Source organism: Equus quagga, chromosome 5 (genome assembly GCF_021613505.1).
Source record: "Equus quagga isolate Etosha38 chromosome 5, UCLA_HA_Equagga_1.0, whole genome shotgun sequence".
Lineage (NCBI taxonomy): Eukaryota > Metazoa > Chordata > Mammalia > Perissodactyla > Equidae > Equus > Equus quagga.
This window is the reverse complement of record NC_060271.1, coordinates 3,753,766-3,768,439: the sequence shown is the minus strand read 5'-3', so window position 1 is coordinate 3,768,439 and position 14,674 is coordinate 3,753,766. Positions and strand designations below refer to the sequence as shown.

The following is a 14,674-nucleotide window of genomic DNA, read 5'->3' as shown; positions in this document are numbered from 1 at the left end:
GACATTGGAGGAAAGGAGTCAGCAGATTGCTACATACAATTCTTCTGTTAGTGAATTTGTAAGGATTCTTGTCATGCTATTAGATCTTGAAAGGAAAGAAAAATCCTGGATGCGCTTTCGTGGCTATGAGTCATGTGATGGTCTATGACCTCAAAGGCTTTACAGTTGCAAAGCAGATAAAGTTTGGTCTCTTTGGCCTGAATGAAGAAAACATGCCTAAAGTTATGCCTTAATCTCATCAGCCTCCATCTGGTTCTACTCTATCTGCACAGCCAGAAAAGGAAAAAAGAGCTGGGGTGGGGGAGAGTACTAACCTGTAATGAATGCTATTTGGTGCCATGTATGAATAGTCAATAGATTTTAAAATGCTGAATGATAAAGGTTGTGTAAGAATCTCTGTGGCATGACACTACCACAGGCCAGTAAATTTAGGAAGAAAGTTAAAGTCACAGAAAATTATTTTGTTGGCTTTAATACACTTACCTGTGCTTAGGGCCCCTAAATACGCGACTTCCGTAAGTTAAATGAATATTTGTTGACACCAAAACGCAAAACAAATGAACAAACAAAAACCCCCAAATGGTCTTAATGTGACTGCCTGCTTTTATAGTCTTTGTTCACCTTCAATATGGCCTATAATTAATGCAATCAATGATGGCATATAGAAATATCAAAAAAAACCAACTTTCTCAATATTATGAAAGAGCATCTTTCTGTGCATAGGGCTGGATCTCAAGCTTCATGGTCTTTCTCATAAGTTTATTTCAAAGTTGCCTGGAGAAAGACAGTTACTGAACATTTTTAAAGAAGATGGGATGTGCAATTTGCTTTACATTCACTACACAGAAATCGCTACACGCTAACCATGAGCTTTTTGGAAGCCTTCAAATATGCATCCAAATTTCTGTGGCAAACCTTTCTGGTCTCAGTTTTTAGAGCTTGAAATAAGTTCTGTACTCAGTAACACTGGGACTTCGTAGATGCCAAAAACAATGTGCAGTTAAAACAAACAAACAAAAACAACTAATGGAATCCTGCAGAGTGGAGAGAATGTCCCCCGAAAGGTAGAGCCGACGCTCTCCTTTGCTGTGACTCTCTCCTTCACCTGCTTTTTTCCCAGCTCCCCTACGTCTAGAGAACTCACTGGCGTTAAGTTTATCGAGATAACAGGGAAGGCTGGGCAGGGAGATCATGCTCAAACTTGCTGGAGATGAAATGCATTTATTTCCAAAACAAGGCTTCCATTGTTTTCTCCTGGAAATTCTGACACTCAAGTGCCAATGGAACTGATAGCTGGCTGCTCGAGTGTGACACAGTCTAACAGAAACTATCAGTGTTTTGTTTGTTTGTTTGTTTAACGGCAGTATTTTGGTCTTATCCTGATCTGTTACTTGGCAAGAGTTATTCACCCAGACTTATCAAGCTTAACTTCAAGAAAAATGCCTGCCTAATAAAAGAATATTATTGGGGATATTATCAAGGCAAAGCTGTAAGAGTTCCTCATTCCACTCTAACAAGCCCTCACTAATGCTCCTATTAATTTAGAAAAAAAAATTATAGATATTCAATGGTTTTCCTCCCTTGAGCAAATAGTCTGAGTCCTTATAAGTCTTAAATGTCTCAATGGATAAATTTCATGTCCACTTTCAACGGTATGTTTTCAGCTCCCGTTTTTAGAAGCTTCTTACAGTTTACTAACGGGGGGATATAAGACCTTTCTTCTCCTCCTCTAGTAAGGGTCTGAATTCTCCTATTCCCTTGCCGCACACTGGAGCCGCACTCCCACGAGCACAAGGAGGAGATCTTAGGTTGTACTTGTATATCCTGAAAGCCTGCGGTTTTGATATGTGAAGGAACTGGGTGAGAATGGCTGGGCCATTAACTGTGAACGGCCCCTTCCTCTTTTCTGCACTGTAGTTTTTGAAATAAGGAAGTCATGTTGACTTGTGAGTCTGTGTGGGACTTTCTAGCGCCCCAGCACTCTGACAGGCAGAAGGCAGAAGCTCCCAGTTCCCATCCTTCATGCCTCCCCTTAGCTCTGCCTTCGTTACTGGTTTGACAAACCTAAGACAGAATCACCCAATGAGATAAAACATATGAAAGCAAAGAGCACACAGGAAAATCTCAACCAAACCATGTTCAATTGAATCACTCCCAGAGCTGACCACAGTAGGAGAAGTTTGATTTATGTTTATGTTTATTTGTCTGTGTCTTTGTTTTCCTATCAAGGAGCATATATGATTGATCAGATTTTCCTAGGAAAGTCTATCTTTTTAGAGTCTGAATTCCCTGGTGCCCTAAATTATCCTTGCTTTATCTCTCAATTTCACTTTTAAAAAGAAACACTTGAGGGCGGAGGGACCCATGGGCTGAGACCATGTTTTTGAAGCAGGATGGAGGATGGTGATGGGATTGGGTAATGGAAGCTATTTATTTACCACCAGCTGCCTCCAGCTGTGACACCCTGCTAGGTTATGGAATAAAGCACAGTAAATAAACACCCCAAGGAGACACGCTGAAGCGCAGCACACATGGAAATCCATCTCCTCACAAATCCTGGAAAAATATGTACCCAGTGATGAGCACGTCCAAAATAAACCATCCTAAGCCAACGATTTGGAATGATTTCCATGTTACTGCCCTAAGAGTGATTCGGAGGAATGAACCCGGATTGCAAGGGTCATTCCTCTGAGTGGGTACACTGTCCTTCACCTTCCCTCACAAGACTGACTCCTATTCATCCTTTAAGACTCAGCAGAGGCATCACCTCCTTGGGGACATCTTCTCTGACATCTGCTACCAGGTTGCTTCCTCAGAGTTTCCATGGCCCCTGGGCTTCCTCTGTCCCAGCACATCATATTGAAGCTATGTACATCGTCTCCGTCTCTCCCACTAGACTGTAGGATCACCAGTCATGGGCAACGTTCTAGTCATCTTCAATCCCCAGCGTTTAGTACAACAGCTGCTTGTAGCTGCTCAGTAAATGTTTGCTTAGCTACGTCCGTTTTCTTTGGAAGCTTCATTATTCGTTGGTCCTTAATTTTAAAAAAAAGGAAGGATAAGTGCTAAAAGAGAGTTTAACCGTTCTCTGTAGTCCGAGAACCAAAGACACAAAATATCACTACATTGGGACCAGCCGCCTGTCGTAGCAGTTAAATTCTCATGTTCCACTTTGGGCAGCCTGGGGTTCTCTGGTTCAGATCCCAGGCACTGACATATGCACCGCCCATCAAGTCATGCTGTGGCAGGCATCCTACACATAAAATAGAGGAAGATGGGCACAGATGCTAGCTCAGGGCCAATCTTCCTCAGCAAGAAGAGGAGGATTGGTGATGGATGTTAGCTCAGGCCTAATCTTCCTCAAAAAAAAAAACAAAAACAAAAATCACTACATACATCCTGCCCATTCCTGTTCCTTAGCACAGTGATTATATTCAGTTCCTTCCTTCTCTAGCTTTCCTTTCATCCTCCCTTTCCTTAGATCCCATGAAGAAAATGTAAACAATTTGGTAGTCCACAGTTAGGAAACACTAATCTCATCCCACCTGTTTATTTTACAAATGAAGAAACCGAGACTCAGGACACCCTTACCCCCATTTCTGCCTTAATTTCTCATTTTCTCTGCCCTTTTGATTCTTATGTCTATGAGAACTCACTCTTAATCTTCACTCCATGGATGGCTCACCCCACCCTTCACTCTGTCTCATTCCCAGTGAGGGATGTGGATGTAGGTGTTGACATTGTAAGATATTGGGTTGGCCCATCCTCATAAGGCATAAAGCTTTCAGAGAGGTTAAAATGTAAAATGAACAGGATTCTGATACTTTCTGGATTATCTCTCTTCTCCCTTGTGGCTTGAAAGTCAGGTCTAAAGGGAGCTGCCCCTCCCACCCCACTCTGAGGTGAAGGTCAACGTAGAGGAAAGACATACTTTCCAATAATGGTAAAAGATTTGCAATAGAGTCACCTTTGTTAAACATCTACTAAGAACTCTGCATTCTGCTAGATGTTTTGCATCCATGGTCTCATTTAATTACCACAAAAACTCTGCAAGGCAGATATTATCCCCATTTTATAGATGAGAAAGCTGAGCTCAAAGAGGTTAAATAGTGTGCCTCAAGTCATACAGCCAATGGGTGGATGAGCCAAGACTGAAAACCAGCTCTACGGTTCCAAAGCACACGTTTTTCTACCACTCAACAATAAAGACATTGAAGTGAAGGGAAAGTTCTGTTTAGATGCAACATCTCATTTCGGTACCCCTTTCTGGAAGCTATCTCCTTCTCTCCTCTACCCCTCTTAGATGTCTCTGGGAAAAGCTGACTACTGAATGGGTAAGGTGCCCCAAACCACAGGAAGCATAGAGCCAAAGTCAGGGATCAGAAATTGGACATTTGCTCAAAGAATAAAACCCAGTACTATGGGAAGGAGTTGCAAAGACAGTCGGTCCTGCTCATTCTGTGAACCCGGAAAGCGTGATTCCCTCCTAGTCAGAAAAGCTTTTAATGGGCTTCCACCCAACACTTCAGCTCTTTAAAAGCACCACTAAACACCTGCTATAGTGTCTCATCTAGCCTTGCGGAATTGTCCTGTGGGCTACGCAATTGTTATTGAAACCATGGGAACTCAGTAACTTCCTGGAAATTGTAGGTTCAGCTATAATGAAGTGGCCATTTTAGCTAAACCAAATTAACTTTCCAAACAGTATTCCCACTAACCCCAAACAGTACTCCCACTAACCCAAAACTCTCCAGACTTTAAAGCAGAGAATAAAAACCCTGAAAAGCCACTTTATCCTTTCTCAAACATTTTCTTTTTCTGACGTCCAAATTCATGGTCAACTTTTATTCTTTGATTTTACTTTTTCAAAGCAATAACTTAGAGTCAAATTGGTGGTTGATTCTGAGACCAGAAGTCAAAGTTCAGCAATGATTCAGCAAACAGGATTATTTTAAGAACTTAGTGCAAGGAGGATTGCGCCAGGTGACTTTCATCCATTCCTTCTTTCATCCTCACAACAGCTCTGTTGGGGACAATTTTGCCCCCACATTGTAGACGTGAGATTAAGTACACTGCCCAATGTCACACAACTGAGAAGATGCTGAGCAGAACTCAAACCCAGGATTGGTTGGTTGGTTTTACTCATTTCACTATTTCACAGCCATCTCCCAACCTAAGAAGCAGAGCTACACAACAATGAGTCATTTCAGGAAATAGCAAGATGCCCATCATGAGCATTGAAACATGCAACAGCAGACGACGTGTGATTCAGTGCACTTTAAATGAGAAATTCGTGGCGAGTAACAGGAGGGAGGTCTGCACAGGACGTCAGGGCCAGATCATCGAAAGCCATGTGAAGGCACTTGGGCACTGGGCAATGTGGAATGTTTGAATAGCTTTAAGTAATTAATTCATCATTCTTTCAACAAATATTTTATATAGTACCAACTATGCGTTAAGCCCTGGGGACAAAACTGTAAACAGAACAGATGTTTCCTGTCCTCATTGGACCCACAGGCCAGCAGGGATGATGGGTCATTTCCATACAGAGGGGATGAATAGGGAGCTAGAAAGATTTTAGGAGGATCAATGAAGGGAAGCCTTCCCGGGGGAATTGATGCCTAAGTCAAGACTTGATGGAGGTGAGGTGTGGGGAAGGAGGTGGTCAAGGAGATTGTTAGTCAGTGGAAAGAGCGTGAGCAAGGCTAGAGATGAGAGAAAGGATGGCACATCGGAATAACTGGAAGACAGTAGAGTGGCTAATGAGCATGGCCAGAGACGAGGCTAGAAGGGTTGTAGATGAGGCTGGAGGGGGCAAGATCAAGAAGCCAGGGAGTCTTATGGGTGATTTTTGTTTTAGAAAACCACTCTGAGTGTGGTAACAGCTGGACAATAAAGCCATTCAACATAGATTTGAGATTCTGTCTTTAAGAACACTATGAGAATGTGGTTCAACAAACTGATGGGACCTCGGGAAGCAAATTTTGTCACCTTTCCCAATCAGGATGCTTTCAGCTGCAAGCAACAGAAACTCAAATTGGCTTAAATAATAAGGAAGTGCAATATTTACACAAAAGGAAATCCAAGGATAGAGAAAGCATAGCACAATAAGAGGCTCAATGATATAATCAAGTGCCTTGGTTTTTTCCATATCTCCATTCAGCCATCCTCAACATTGGCCTCATCCTAAACCTGGTCCCCCTTGAGACTGTTAAATGGATGCCAACAGCAGTTGTGGCTAGATGCCTCTTTGATATCATCCATCAAGAGAAAGAGGGAAAGCCCTTTTCCTCAAGCATGAAACGTAAATCCTTTCCTTCCTCTGATTATATTCACAAGTCACTCCTGGATCACTGGTCTTGTGGGGGGAGTGCCATGTGTTTATTGGCTTAGATTAATTTAGATCTACCCTTGAAACTGGGAATGGTGTCAACTTTCCCTATGTCTCAGGGTAGTGGAGAATATTGATACCTGAAAAAAACCATGGTTGTGTCAGGAAGGAAGAAGTTGAGGAGTGGGGGCTGAGTCTACGACGCTCCACTGTTAGAAATGGAGCGCTTTTGCTTTTGAACAAAGGATCACAGCTCTGATAGCTCGTATGATCTGCTGGAGCCGATAAGCCTCAGGTCAATCCCTCACCAATTATCCATTCAACAACAACAACAAAAATGGTAACTCTTATCCCCTAACCTGTTAAGTTTAATTATATGGAAGTAATTGTGTGACTAAAGAAGCCACACATTAGACATAAGCAATTCTGGATAAAATACAAGTTTACTAAATAGTCTTCATAGTCACATAAATTTTTGAAAAAATGATACTATCTAGGCCAAGACCTTTTTTCTTTTTTCCTTCACAGAATAATATTGAGGATCAATTTCTCCAGCTTAACATCACCAGCCTTGGCAGCAGCTCCTATTTGGAATATAAATGATGTCATCTGGTTGGCCTTTTCCCATCACAAACAGTAAATCTCTGAATCTGGAGAGATCTTTTATTTGGTTACACATATTGTAAAGCATCAAGGGGTTAGAACACATGTGCTGGAGATTATTAAAATCATCTGGAGGAGAATGGCTTATTATTGGAAAGCCCAGAACTTACAACCCTTTTATGCCTGGTATCTCCATCAACTCTTCTGTTGCTCCTGCCTTTTCAAAGCAACAATTGTGGCCTATTGGCTCCTGATCCTTTGCAGACTAAAGTTGTGCTGGTGTAGCATGTTTATTCTCCAGAAAAAGATATCCCTAACAGTGTGGAGCAAGGAGGACAGGATTTGGGGTCAGAAAGCCAACCTCAGCTCAGTAACATGCCAAATATATGGCTTTGGGCAAGCCATTTAAACTCTCAAAGCTTAAGTTCCTCATCTGTAAAACAGAGATGATGATAAGCAGCCTCACAGGATTGTTTGAGAGGAATAGTAAACAATTACTGTATATTTGCTTACCACTTTATAATTTGCTAAAATCTTTCAATTACTTTAGCATTAGACTTATCTTGTACAGGGAAGACACTCAACAGATGTTTGTTGAGTCACATGTAACTAGGTGGTAATTTGGTTTGATGGATTCTGAACCATCAAGTTAACTCACATGTTGAACTTAGTTTTCTACAATTATAATACGCATTCAATTTTATCTTCCTTTTAGAGTTGTTATGAGGAACAAGCAAAACAAAACATGCGAAGGATTAGCACTGTGTCTGGCACATCGGTGTGCTCAAGAAACAGAGGTTTCCTTTCCTTAACTCACGCCCTCTTTAAGTGTCTCATGTTTCTCATCCACAGAGTTGGTAATAATAACTGACATTCCAGCTGTTGAAGGACCTGGCTGTGGAGCAGGGAGACCGGCAAGCCCAGGCTTCAGTCCTCGCTTTCTAGCTTGTGTCAACTTTGGCCATTTTCTCAGGGTCTCTGTCCCCCCGATCTGAAAACGAAGGAGCTGTTCCAGATCTGAAGTTCTCAACTTTTCAAATTCATAGATGAAACAAACAAGCAAAACAACCACAAACCAGAAGCCTAACACGGAATGGTCAACTTTTTGATTTGATAAATAGCTATTTTTCAGATAACTGCCACTTACTATTACAATCATTTCAAATAAAATGATAAAGAACACCAGAAAAGAAGGAAGAGCAAAACTTCAGAATACAAGCTATCTCTTTAAATGGAATACATTAATTTTATGAAAAAAAAGGCTGAATTGTCATATTGTCCCCCTTTTTTTGTTCTCATTTTTCCACAGACTGGTGAAAATTTGTCAGGACCAGCGTGTGTCTTCAAAGTAGCATTTGGAAACCACTGGGCTGTATCACCTGGAAGGTTCCTTCTAGCATCAGTGTCTTGTGATTCTATCATGATTCTACCATGGTGAGAAGCTTTGGTGCTAAGACAACAGTATAGTGGGTAAAATTAGTAAAACAGAGAGCCAATTCAGAGAAAAATCAATAACTAGTTTTGCTGAACTGAGTGATTCTGGGTTTAAATAGGAAGTTTAGTTCAGTCAAAGGACTCTCAGATATTCTCTATGAATCAACACATGGGAATGCCCTAACAGGTCCTCAAGATACTTGTTCGTCCCTAGTGTTAATCCTTGTGACTCAGATGTCGTTCACTGCCGAGTGTGAAATGATGATGCTCACACGTGCACGTACCTACACCAAAATGTGAGAGCGATGTGAGCAGAACAAATATATCCAGCATATTCCTAACTCAGACACCACATGTTCACCCTGAGGTCAGTTTTTCTAACACCTTCCACTCTCTAATCTCAAGCCAAAAAGAGATCTTTGAGTTCTACCATGGTGCTCTCAAAGCCCCTGCATGAACGCCATACGTTTTACTACCAAGATTCTAAAGAGAGACTTGCGGGTTCATAGTTAGCACTCACTTCTAACAAGCTTGGTTATCTGGTTTTGACCAAATTAGAAATACACAAGCAGAAAAGAGGTAGGAGAAGCTATTAAAACAAGTCAGTGGTTGAGGCTATAGTTGACCTCCCGGAAGGAGAGAAAATGAAAAACAAACACGCCAACAGAACTGATCCGACTGCTACTCGGAGCAATAGCAGGTGTCCATACCTTTGATTCTAAGGCAAGTTTAAGAAAGTCTAAGTCTAAGAGAAGTCTGAACGGTATTTTTTAAAGGAAGTGAATGGTTATAGATTTTAGCCAAATCAGTTGAAATGGATGTGCAGAGGGGCACACTTCTGCTCTCAGGAAATTCACCTAAAGTGGGTGGGCGCGAGTTCTCCTATGATCCTAGATAAATGAAGTAGTGACAGCAATAGAAACAACAAATATAATGACTGCCTGTTGTATTGTACTTTGCCTTTTATGAAGTACACTTTACATCCATTTTCTCGTTTAAAATTCACATCAACCCTGTGAGGAAGAAGTAAAAATTATTATCCGTTCATTTCTCCAAATGAGGAAACTGGTAGACTTGGCATGGTTAAGCAGCTTGCCCAGGATAGCAGAGTTAGTAAGTGACAGGGTATGCAAACCCAAGGCTTCTGACTTTAAGCCCAGTGCTTTTCCCACCCTCTGCTCTTCTCTCATCCTTATAAATAGCTATAAGACTAAGAGGTTCAAAGAACTTCCCTCTGGTTCTCAGGCCCATTATAAATGCCACTTGCCCTGGGGAGGAAAATACAGTCCACGCTCTTTGCTGGCCTATGTGCTAAGTCATTGGCGCCCAGAAATAACCTCCTGGAGACTACAGGCCTTGTGTTTACCACAAAGCAGTGGGTAAATAACTAGTTGGTGTTTTAGTGTTTTGTGGTCACTTAATCTGTTGTGTTTCTTCCCAAGACTCTGAAGGTTTCCTTTTTCAGTTAATTTTTATTTACGTTTCTGAGGTCTGTGTTGTTTGGGGTTTGGTTCATTGGATGTTTTTCTTGGAATGCGTTGCCATTGGCTTCAGGATGTTCCTGCTCTGCTATTTCATGGAATTTTCCCCGAGTGTGGATTGCTATGTATTTCTTCGGGGCAGCGAGCCAACACAGTGCTGGTATGTAATCTGTTCCTCTGGCCAGAGGACTTCTTGTCACCCATCCACATGGTGCTTGATTGTATTTCTCCACTGATAATTCCCCTCCCGTCTGTTAATGTGCAGTGACCTTGGAGTTCAGCCATGTTGTGTGTTGTGCGTTATTGGCTCGGGATAAGACGAGCCGGGTTGCTTCTGATAGAGATTGTGTCAACTGATTCTACTAGTTTGTTCTATCAGCCCAGGACTGGGGAAGGAGATGCATGCCAAATGTTTTGGAAGGAGTGGAGAAGGCTCATAGGGTTAATGCCACAGACAAAGAGAGCGTGTGATTGAAAACGTCCAGCCCACCCCACAGCTCTGTGCCCCAGTAGGAGACAGACCCAGGAATGCCAGGTGCATTGCGAGCACCACACGCTCCCATGACTCTCAGCAAGCCTTTCTTTCTTTGTCTTTGACAAGCCCATAAATGATGTGCCAGAGAAAAATAAGAATTTGTTCCATATCAGAAAGTTTTGTCCTTTAGATATTTTCTTTGTGGGTAGAAAAAGAAATGAGAAAGGTCAAGTAGTATTTGGTCATAAAAATGGTATGTTTCTCTCAAGGCTTTCAGCCCAATTGAAATGCAAAGCACACATTGAGGCAGAAAGTTGCCCTAGATAAATCCTTTCTTTGGCTGTTTTATTTTTTGTACTTCATTTCGTTGTTTTGTTTATGTATTCTATACCCCTACTCTTTCCACAGAGAGTTTGGGATAGCTCACAAAACTACGTCAATACAAAATAAAATAGCCTTAAATTATTGGAAGAAGCAGGGTGAATAGATAATATCAAGACATGCATAAGATTAGTGTTTAGAATTTCATGACAAATATCCTTGTAAAATTGTTAAAAGTGATTCACAAAATTGACTCCAAAAGCCTACTGTTTCTCATTTAAAGAGTGCCGTGACTCTATGATCTGTAGTCTGAATGGGGTGCATTTAAGACTCTGCACCCCTCCCCTCCCAAAGAAAAACAAACAAAAAAAGAATCTGCTCCCAATTTCATTTTAATTTGGAGGTGGATGAGGCCAACTTCAGGTGCTCTGGCACACCTCTGAAGGCCAATAGTTTTCTTATTTGAAAAGAGATAAAAGAACTATTATTTAGTAGGTGCCTAATATATACTAGGCATTGCTTTAATAACTTGACATTGAATGATTCACTGAGTTCTCTCAGCCATTCTATGAGATAGGAATTACCTCCATGGGACAGATGACATAACCAGAGCTGAGTCACTCGCCTAAGTTCACCCAACTAGCAGGGACAAAATCAAGAATGTTTGACCTCAAAGCCAATGTTCTTCTCATTTCAATAAACTGTCTACCTGAGAGGCAAGGTAAGAAATTGTGGAATATGCTTCCCCCAGTTGGTGAGTATTAAAACATCAAAGGTGGTTCGTTTAAAGGTTGCTCTCAAGCCGGAGGTTGACCGGGAAATAACCATAAGTTTAAAGAAGATTATAGTATCTGGTGGTTAAGGTAGCAAAAAGGGCAATCTGTGGTTATCTGTGGACACTGGGACTGCCATGCAAATGCCCTCCAACCAGTCCAGAGAGAACATATCCCTAATTCCCTCAAATTAGAGACCATAACAAAACAGAAAGATTAAGAAGCTACAGTCCTGATACAGAGGCAGCAATTCCACTAATCAGGGAGAGAATAGCCATTGGTGTTTGTTGAGTTGGTAAAGTTCTTTCAAGAGCTGCAAAAGAGACTAGAAAAATAACACTGTCGTTTGTAATAACAGCAGCCACTTATTGGGGGTCTACTGGGGGCCAGGTACACTCCATGTTTTATTGCGAATCTTCATAATCTGTACCCTGTTGATTCTTAGCCCCTTTTTTCAAAAGAAGAAACAGAGGATCAGAGAGGCTTTATAGACGGCTATGCCAAGACCACTGAGAAGGTGCAGAGCTGAGGTCTCAAACGGAAGGCTGTCTAATTCAGGAACCCACGCAGTCTCTACTGTGTTTTGCTACTGCTCTTGTACCTGCCAGGCAAACCCAAAGCGCTAAGGCAAATTGAATAACACTGACGCCTAAGATCAACTTCTAAAGGAACAGCAGCTTGTATTGCTGGAGTCTTCTAGGCAGCAGAGAGGTGTCTCCAACGGCAGTAAACAGTGCTGGCCTCTGGGGAGGACGTGACCTCCAGCCCACTGCCAGGGAAAAGGAAGAGCTTTGAAGGGAGAGAGCTGGGACCTTCGAGATTCTCATGGAGGGAGGCGCAGGTGTTTTCCTCTCCTTTAATTTGCTGAGAACTTCTTAGGCTGGTGAGGCTTGGGAAGCAAATGATTTTACCAAGCTATCTATAATATAAAGAAAAAAATATATAATTAAAAGTTGTGTCCCTTTCTATCAGGTCTGTTTGTGCTACCGTAACAAAACACTACAAATTGGGTGGCTTAAACAGCACATATTTATTTTCTCAGAGTTCTGGGGTCTGGGAAGTCCAAAATCAAGGTGCTGACAAATTCTGTTACTGGTGAAAGCTCTCTTCCAGCTTGTAGATGGCTGCCTGCTCCCTATGTTGTCCCATGGCCTTTTGTTGGTGCCTGGCCAGAGAGAGTGAGCCATCTGACATGTCAGAGGACACTAATCCTATTGGAGCAGGACCCTACCCTTATGACCTCATTTAACCTTAATTTCCTCCTTAGAGGTCCACCTCCAAATATATCCACCTTGGGGTTAGGACCAACATGTGAACTTTGGGGGGACACAGGCATTCATTCCATAACACCCTTCTAGACCAGGCCGCTAAGTCATCCTGTCGCCTTCTCCAAAGGCAGTCACTGTCACCAGTTTCTGTGGATCCTGCCAAAAATGTTCTATGCATAACCTGTACTTACACAAATGAAGGAACGCTACGTGCTGTATCCTCCAACTTCCTTTTATTCTCCTGTAAGTAGAAGGTGGAGACTGTCCCTTTCTGATCATTCTTGCTCTTGATTGCACAGTATTCTGTTAAATTCTCGTAATTCAATTTAATCATTTCCATACTTATGCACATGATGCTTATGTTTTGTATTTGGCTGTTACAAACAATGCTTTAGTGAACATCTTTGATCAAATACGTTTATAAATATGTTAATATAGCTGCATATCTAGAAAAGAATGTATAGATCAAAGTGTGTGTGTGCTTTTCGGAATGTACAGATATTGCCAAGTTGCCTTCAAAAAAGGTTGCTGCCGTTTACATTTTAACATTAAAGTATAATTAACAGTGTGAGTAAGAGCTCCAAAATCACTTTATGAATATTAATTCAAGAAGTCGTTATTATTAATCACCTCAGGAGACAGAAGAGAAGGTTTGGAAATGTCTTTCTTAGACTCCTGACTCCTCACCTTTAAATCATTTCCTCAAAGATGCCAGAATGTGAATCCGGCCTTGTCCCTCCCTGCTGCTTAGTGTCCACAGGTTGAAATCCCTGCTGGCACACGGAATCGAGCAGAGCTGGTTGGTTCTGCCCACTTCTCTGTGTCATCTCTGACCACCCACTCCTTCCCACAGATTTTAGATTTCAGTCAGAGTGAGTCAGGAACGTTAGAAACCCTCATGGTCCCGGACCTCTCACACCTCCGAGTCTTCTCCTGTGCCATCCTCTCCATCTTTCCATATTTGTCTTCCCTTACAAGCTCTGATTTATTCTACAATCCCTCAAATGTCTCTTCTTCTGCAAAGACTTCACTCTTTCTCCCACACGGCCTTAGGAACTCTGTCTTCTATGAAACTACTAAAGTTATGTATATCTACATCATAAAACCTCATTACTATAATTTATGTATGCTTCTCTGACTTCCCATTGGAGAGTGGCAAATATATGGAAAAACGTTTTTCATCTTCTTATTTCTAATGAACTCATTTATTCTTCAGAACAACCTTTTGAAGTAGATACTTTTACTATTCTTATTTTACAGAAAATGAGGCATAAAGGTGGAAAGTAACTTGCTCAGTCATAGAGCAAGTAAGCAGCAGAGCTGGGGTTTATACCAAGCATGGTGGTTCCAGAATCCTTACTATATAAAAAATCTTCATTATACATGTCTGAACCCCAAAGTCTCCTCTTCTGACTCTTCTTCCAGAAAGGGTTCTTCTTGTCCTCTTCTCCCCAAGCCTCCTTGACTCTTCTCTCATTACAACTTGATTTCTTCCTCCCCACAAACTATATTGATGCCCCCTTAATTATGGACATTAGTTCAGCCCTCTCCTGGCTCCCTCTCAAAACCCTCCTCTTACAACCATCAGGGTATTCAGTACTCCAAGGACCCTCTAGCTACTAGGGCCTACCCATAATTGGAAGGAGTAGAGGGTTATAAATAATAATTATAATATTAATAAAGCCTCTGCTTCAGATTCAGTTCACCAGAAACCAGACTCTTAATTGAAGCTTAGCATCCAGGACCTTATTCAGGAGGACTTTGGGGATGATATTTGTGGAAGGGGAGAGGTAAGACAAAGGTTGGGGAGCTGAGCTGTGTTATACTCCCAACAAGGCCTCAGCTTACTCCATGAAGACTTCTGGAGTTGAGATAGCCTTTCAGAGCTGGACTAGGTTGCGATAAGGTATCCAGACCATTAGTCAGTCATTGGAAGCAGGCTGCCCCTTGAGAGGAGGTGTGACATTGGACAAAGCAGTTTTCTTCTT

At 41.7% G+C, this 14,674-nt stretch overlaps 1 long non-coding RNA gene across 1 annotated transcript in view; it reads left to right on the top strand.

Moving 5' to 3' along the window:
* The first annotated feature begins 9,662 nt into the window (after window positions 1–9,662).
* Window positions 9,663–14,674, top strand: part of LOC124240382 (uncharacterized) — a 28,031-nt gene continuing 23,019 nt past the window's right edge. The window contains exons 1-2 of the long non-coding RNA XR_006888857.1: window positions 9,663–9,747; window positions 9,858–10,009. This is a non-coding gene — a long non-coding RNA (uncharacterized LOC124240382). The remainder of the gene's footprint in view (window positions 9,748–9,857; window positions 10,010–14,674) is intronic.